Genomic DNA, 6498 nt, shown 5'->3' with positions numbered 1-6498 from the left:
TTTCTCAGTCTTTGCCTAGCAGATCGTGCACAGGGTGTGCAAACTCTCCTTCCTCATCAGCCACTGTGAAATCAGATACACTCCCCAAATTTCGATCAACGGCACCAACGAGATATAGGTGTTCATGTTCGACACAAAGCTGGAAGGACAAGATCAGTTGCAAGTGAAGTACTTTTTTTCAATGACGTGTCCGATCATCCTCCACTACTACGACACATCGTATTCCTTCTTTAATGGCAAGAGGTGTCCATGGATAGTCAAATACAAGTTAGGAGATTTCAACATTAAAACAGGGATCAATTTTTTCAAGATCAAGGCCTACATGAAATTGGCAACCGCTAAAGTACTAGGCAAGATCCAATTTTGGCCACCGAGGACGTAAATACTCTCCGATCAATTCACCGAGAAAAATATAGATCCGTGGCACTGCAACTATGCCCCCAAACAGCCTGCACTTTGTTAATCCATATCAGCACTGGTCAGACCCATTATGCCTCATCTCCTAATTAGGACAGGCACTTCGTTGGTCTAGATCTGCGCATCCACATCTGATATTGGATTTGGGTCTCGGCACAACGAATCAGATAGTGGATCTGATCCAAGTCCATCGACATCGCAGGTGGACTTCCAGAGCAACTTGGACTATAATATTTTTTAGAAGCAATCAATATCAATAGTTATATCAACTACCAAGGCCCACAATCAGTCCAATTTTAAATTTGGGGTCAAACCTCCAATTTAATTAGCCCATTGCGACCCAATCATATATTTCTTTACGTTTCACTACGCTTGTTCATGTAATAGGGGGTTGTTATCGTGGAATAAATTAATTGCTCTATTATATATCCATTGTGCATAATATTTCATGTTTTTCAACTTAATTAGAAAATTAAGTTGTATAAATGAACAACTTGAATCAATATCCAATTGCAATTTCATTAATGATAATACATCATCCGGGTATTCATATTTACAGTAACGGAGTTTTTGAATATACTCTCTAATATTATGTACATTATCAGTGCATTCTCCTTGATGTTATTGTAACGTCTATCCGTCACAATTTCGTAATTCTTAAACTTAGTAAGGAATTTATTATTTTCGAAAAAGACAATGTACCTATCTATGGATATCAGACTCCCCTCATTACAACCTTTCACAACGATTTTCTCCCGCATCAGCTCACGAAACCGGCTAAACATATCATTGCAAACGTGAAGGTCTACTTTGGATCCGTGATTTTCCGTTACCTCACCAAACACATCCTGAAACTCGGGCTTATGCTGGTCATTAGGTTCACTGTCCAGAACGATGAACAAATCTAATACGCTATCAATTTGGTCACTTCGTTGGGCCACATTACCATTATTCATTAAAACAGTATTCCTACCAATCAACATGCTTCCATCGATGTTAATGAAAGTCACTTTGCACTTGTTATTATATCTATGTTCGCATTCCTGACCCAATTTCAAAAGTTTCATGTAATTGTGCCATACGGCATCACAAGCCATGCCTTCATCAGGGTCGAAGGTCTCATCGATGAGCGCCGTCTATGAAGAAGAGCGCTTTCTATTACGCACAAATAGCATTACACGTTTTCTCAATATTGACCCCGTACTGTTACTAGTACCCTTACTAGTGAACAGTCTCCTTCACATAATGGACCTCGTCGGGGTCCCGAGAGCAAAGTATCTCTTCGTACTCTCTATTTTCTAGCATAACGACGAGCAAATGTGTCATCGCGCGCATCAATTTATATAATGTTATTTTATTGCATAACCTTTATGTCAATCACCAACAGTTTTTTTTTCCTCTTCGACTATAGATTCCCTCTTATCCAAGTATAGAACAATAATTTCTATACTCTACTGGATCAATAAAATTGGCTCAATCAATGCATGAATAATGCAAAAGGAAAAGTGTATGTCGCTGTCATTGTCAAGGATGATAAGAAAATGGCACTGGATGAGGGTCCCACACGACTGAACGTGTCAGAGTTTCAATCATAAATGCAAATGCTACTGTTGAAATTTAAACTGAAATTCAAATTTAAAATTATCCCGCTTAAGTCCTGATTGCTGACACAAGTTCAGATGATTTTGTCAAGATTGTGACACGTATAAAGAGAAGAGAGAGAAAAATAGAACTAAAATTGGAGATTTGGAGTCTTTCATGTGCAATACTCCTGTGTTAAAAGATTGCGCGGTACACTGCGTTTTGAATTACTATAAGTGTAGGTGAATCAAGTGTAAGTGTGCCATCAAAAAAATACTCCCTCCGTCCCAAAATTTGGGACTTTTTTGGGAAACACATTTTTTATGTACAGTAGCATTATGGGGACACACTTATCTTATTCTTCCAATCGTACCCTTTGCTATTTACTAAAACAACAAGCTACTGAGAACCACTTATATTGCCATTTAGTCACTTTGACTAAAAGACAAAAACAAGTTAAAGTAAAACACACAATCGTTTGTAACTCTGGCTATTTCTTTATCTATTTGGGTTTCATAAAATCAACAAGATAAGCTCCAGAAGATTGACAACGGAAAAAGGTAAGATTTCTATGGTTCCGTCTATCACTTTGTTGGTGCTTATCTTTTTTATTTTTGTTTTGTTTTATGATCTTTTGATCAATTTGAAGTAGATAATCTTGAGACTTAGCATAATTTAACTAATATTTTATTTGGCACCATTTGTTATTGTTCCTTTTTTTCCTTGAAATTTGGTAGTTTATTGAAAATTTGTAGATGCATTTTTTAAAACATTTTTGTTCTCACGTCTCTTATAAAAATATTTTGACAGTTGACAATTCTGGCGTCTTTATACTATATATAATGAGATTATAGAGAGATTTGTCTATTGCACATATTCTGTTTGATAGTATTTCACAGTGAACATGGATGATCATAGTTTTCAAAATTATGAAATCTCTAGGAAAAAGTTGACAAATCTGCAAAGGCAAGCCATATTTGAAGCATTATTGCAATATAGTTATGGTAGGCAACTAGAAAGAGGAGTAACCAAAGTTATTGCAATTCAATTCAAAATCAGGATGAGGACAGTACAAAGAATTTGGGAAAGAGCAAAGTCTTCAATCATTAATGGAGATTCGGTTGACATCTCTCGCAGGTTTCCTAAGAGGGTAGGACGCAAGAGGGTAGAGATAAATTTCAGCACTATCATGAAAATACCTTTACGGTGTCAAACAAGTATTCATTCTCTATCAACCAAAATGAAAGTTTCCAAGTCCACTTTTCATTGACGAATAAAAGAATGTGTTATCAAGCCACATTCAAATGCATTAAAGGCTCACCTTACTGATGACAATAAATTGGTAAGCTCAAATTTTGTTTGTCAATGCTTCAACAAGAGAGTCTTAATGATGCACCTGTTTTCAAAAACATGTTCAATATGTATCATATTGATGAAAAGTAGTTTTATATGACTAAAGTGTCTGAGAAATACTACCTGCATCCTGAAAAAGAACACCTTATGAGTCTGAGAAATACTACCTACCTAATAGCCCTGATATGAATATTCTTGATATTGGATATTTTAGAGCCATTCAATCACTTCAGCATCAAGAAGCACCCAACTCTATTGATGAACTAATTTCTGCTGTTGAAAAGTCCTTCAATGAATTATCATCTGAAAGTCTCAATATTGTGTTCTTAACCTTACAACTATGTATGCTTGAGGTGATGAAGAATTTCGAAGGGAATAATTACAAAGTTCCACATATCGGGAAGCAACGGTTGATAAAAGATGGAAATCTTCCTTTGCAAATTGTATGTGATAAGGTGCTTATTGACAAAATCATCCATTATCTACAAGCATGAATGTACTAGTATTGGTTAGAATTTCCATGATATTTAAAATTTGCTAACTTCTAAATTATGATAAAGGTAGTGATAATGCTATCTAACTTATGATTGATTTCTTTTTCTCTATTTTGTTTTGAAGGTATATCAAGTCATGGATCAAGCTTCTGGATTTGGATTATGCTAATGTTTTTTGTGCAAAACAAGGGACTTGACTTTTGCTACTAATGCTTTTGTACAAAACAGGGGACTTGACTTTTGCTACTAAGTTATTTTTTAGGGTTGTTTATAAGATTTGGCTGTTGCTCAAATCTATTTTAGGGGCATAGATTTTGTATTTTGTTGATATGTATAGACAACCATGAATTCTTGGAAGCAATGAGTAGTAAACGTTGTTTTAGTCTTGGTGCTTTCAAATTAATCCCTTGCTTGGATGTTTAGGACTTCAACGTAATACACACTAGTTGATCATTTTGTTTTTTGTCTTTGACATTTTTTCACTATATTTATTTGTTTATTTGATACTAGAGACAAATTTAAGAGCAAGAACACAAGCTATATGATAAATTTTACCTTTTCTTTTTTCACCTTTACATTAAAGAAATTAAATAGTGATAAACAAAAGGGTAAGAAATGCATCTAGTATTCTTTATTTGTTTATCCAAAAAAAACTTGATTTGCATTATTATAAGAAATTTGTTCTTTTGTTAAAAAAAGATAGAAAGACAAGAAACAAAACTTTCATTGCATTTGCAAACACTTGTGCAGCTTGAAAAGAGTAAAGAAAGAAAAAAAATGAAAAGTAAGGAAAAAGAAGAACAAAAGAAAAAAAAAAGATTTGAAGTGCAAGAAAAGAAACGGAAAAAACGCAAGGAGCTAAAGTTCTGATGATGTGTTATGGCGAGGCCCTCCACAATTGTTTAGTGCAATTTGATAGTATAATCTTGACTTTTAGTGCATACATTAATCAGGTATTGGATTTAAGGAAGAAGACAAGCCTAATTTTACTGGTTCATTCTACTCAAAAATCAAGGCCATGATTGAAGAACTTTTGAAAGAATATGATAATGTATGCACCCTTAGAGTTCAAATGCCAATATCATCTGATCTTAATAACCCGCGCAACTTCATCACAAAGATTGCAAAGTATGACAAGGTTGTAAACATCCCCAACAGCATGACTGTGTTGGATGAACTTTTGCCAATTTCAATTGAAATGGCTAAGAGGAACTGCAAGAGCATATGGAACTTTACTAACCCAGGTGTTATAAGTCACAATGAGATATTAGAGATGTACAGGGACTACATTGATCCAAAATTCAAGTGGACAAATTTCACCCTTGAAGAACAGGCCAAGGTTATTGTAGCTCCTCGCAGTAATAATGAGATGGATGCATCCAAGCTGAAAAAGGAGTTTTGTCATGGAGCGAGCTAAATAAAAGAAGGCCACGTGTTTGATTCTTATTGGTGTAGTTAGGAGTTTGTTAGAAATTGATACCTTTATAAGCAGGCATCTCTGCTTCGTTGTAATCAGTTTTTGGAATTATTCCCTCAGATTCGTCTGAATTAACTTGAGGAGCAATCCTCATTTTTCCCTCCCAAATTTTCCTTCAATCTTTCCCCTTCTTAGCTAAATCCATTATTTCTGTTCTTGTAATTTGTTTTCCAGATTCAATTAACGAAAGTTGAAGTTCATTCGTTCACTATTTGATCGATTCATCATTAATTGGTTTCCTTCATTCGAGCTTAATTCCTTATGCTTCCTGCAAACTCTGGTTTCTCTGGTTTCTGTACCATAACAGTGGTATCAGAGCTAGCTACGAGCCATTGGGAGAAATGACTAAAAATCAAGATGAGATGAGGAAAGAGATAACTGAACTAGGGAGTGTAGTTAGAACTTTTGCTAACAGAAGTGATGGACTGGATCAAGCTGTGAGGATCATGGAACACAGGCAGGAGAACACTGAAAAGGCTCTCAAAAACCTGGATCAGAAATACGAAGGTATGATGAACATGATGGCACAAATGTTAGCAAAGCTGAATGACAAAGGAAAGGAGGTAGAGAGCAGCAGCTCAGAGTCTGATTCAGGATATAAGGAAGATGGCAGGAGAAGGGAGGCGCAGAAGGGAGTTATGGATAAGTCTGAGGCTAAGGAGAGCAAAATATTCACCAGATTTCCTAAGGTGGATCTACCAACCTTCACTGGAGAGAACCCAAAGGAGTGGATCAGCAAAGCCAACAAGTATTTCAAAATCAATGGAATAGAGGAAGAAACGAGAGCTGAAGTTGCAGAACTTTATCTCAGAGACAAAGCAGATATATGGTTCCACGGCACGTTTTCTGGCAGGAAGGTTATTCATTGGGAAGAACTCTGCAATGCACTTTGTGAGAGATTTGGAGATGGCTCCCCTGAAGAAGCTATAGAGGAATTCAACAAACTGATGCAGACAGGTTCAGTAGCTGACTACCTGGAGAAGTTCGAAATGCTCAAAGCCCTGGTAATGCCTTCCCTTCCCCATCAACAAGATTGTTATTATAAAACATGTTTCCTAAGTGGTACTAAAATAGAAATGAACAAAGACTGTAATGACTGCAAATTTGGTGTGGTTTCAATGCAATGTATATTTTACATAGCAATAGTTGAACACCTCGTTTGCTTGATCCAAGGGT

The sequence above is a fragment of the Coffea eugenioides genome, chromosome 11, assembly GCF_003713205.1.
Source record: "Coffea eugenioides isolate CCC68of chromosome 11, Ceug_1.0, whole genome shotgun sequence".
Taxonomy (NCBI): Eukaryota; Viridiplantae; Streptophyta; class Magnoliopsida; order Gentianales; family Rubiaceae; genus Coffea; species Coffea eugenioides.
This window is presented reverse-complemented; position numbering follows the sequence as displayed.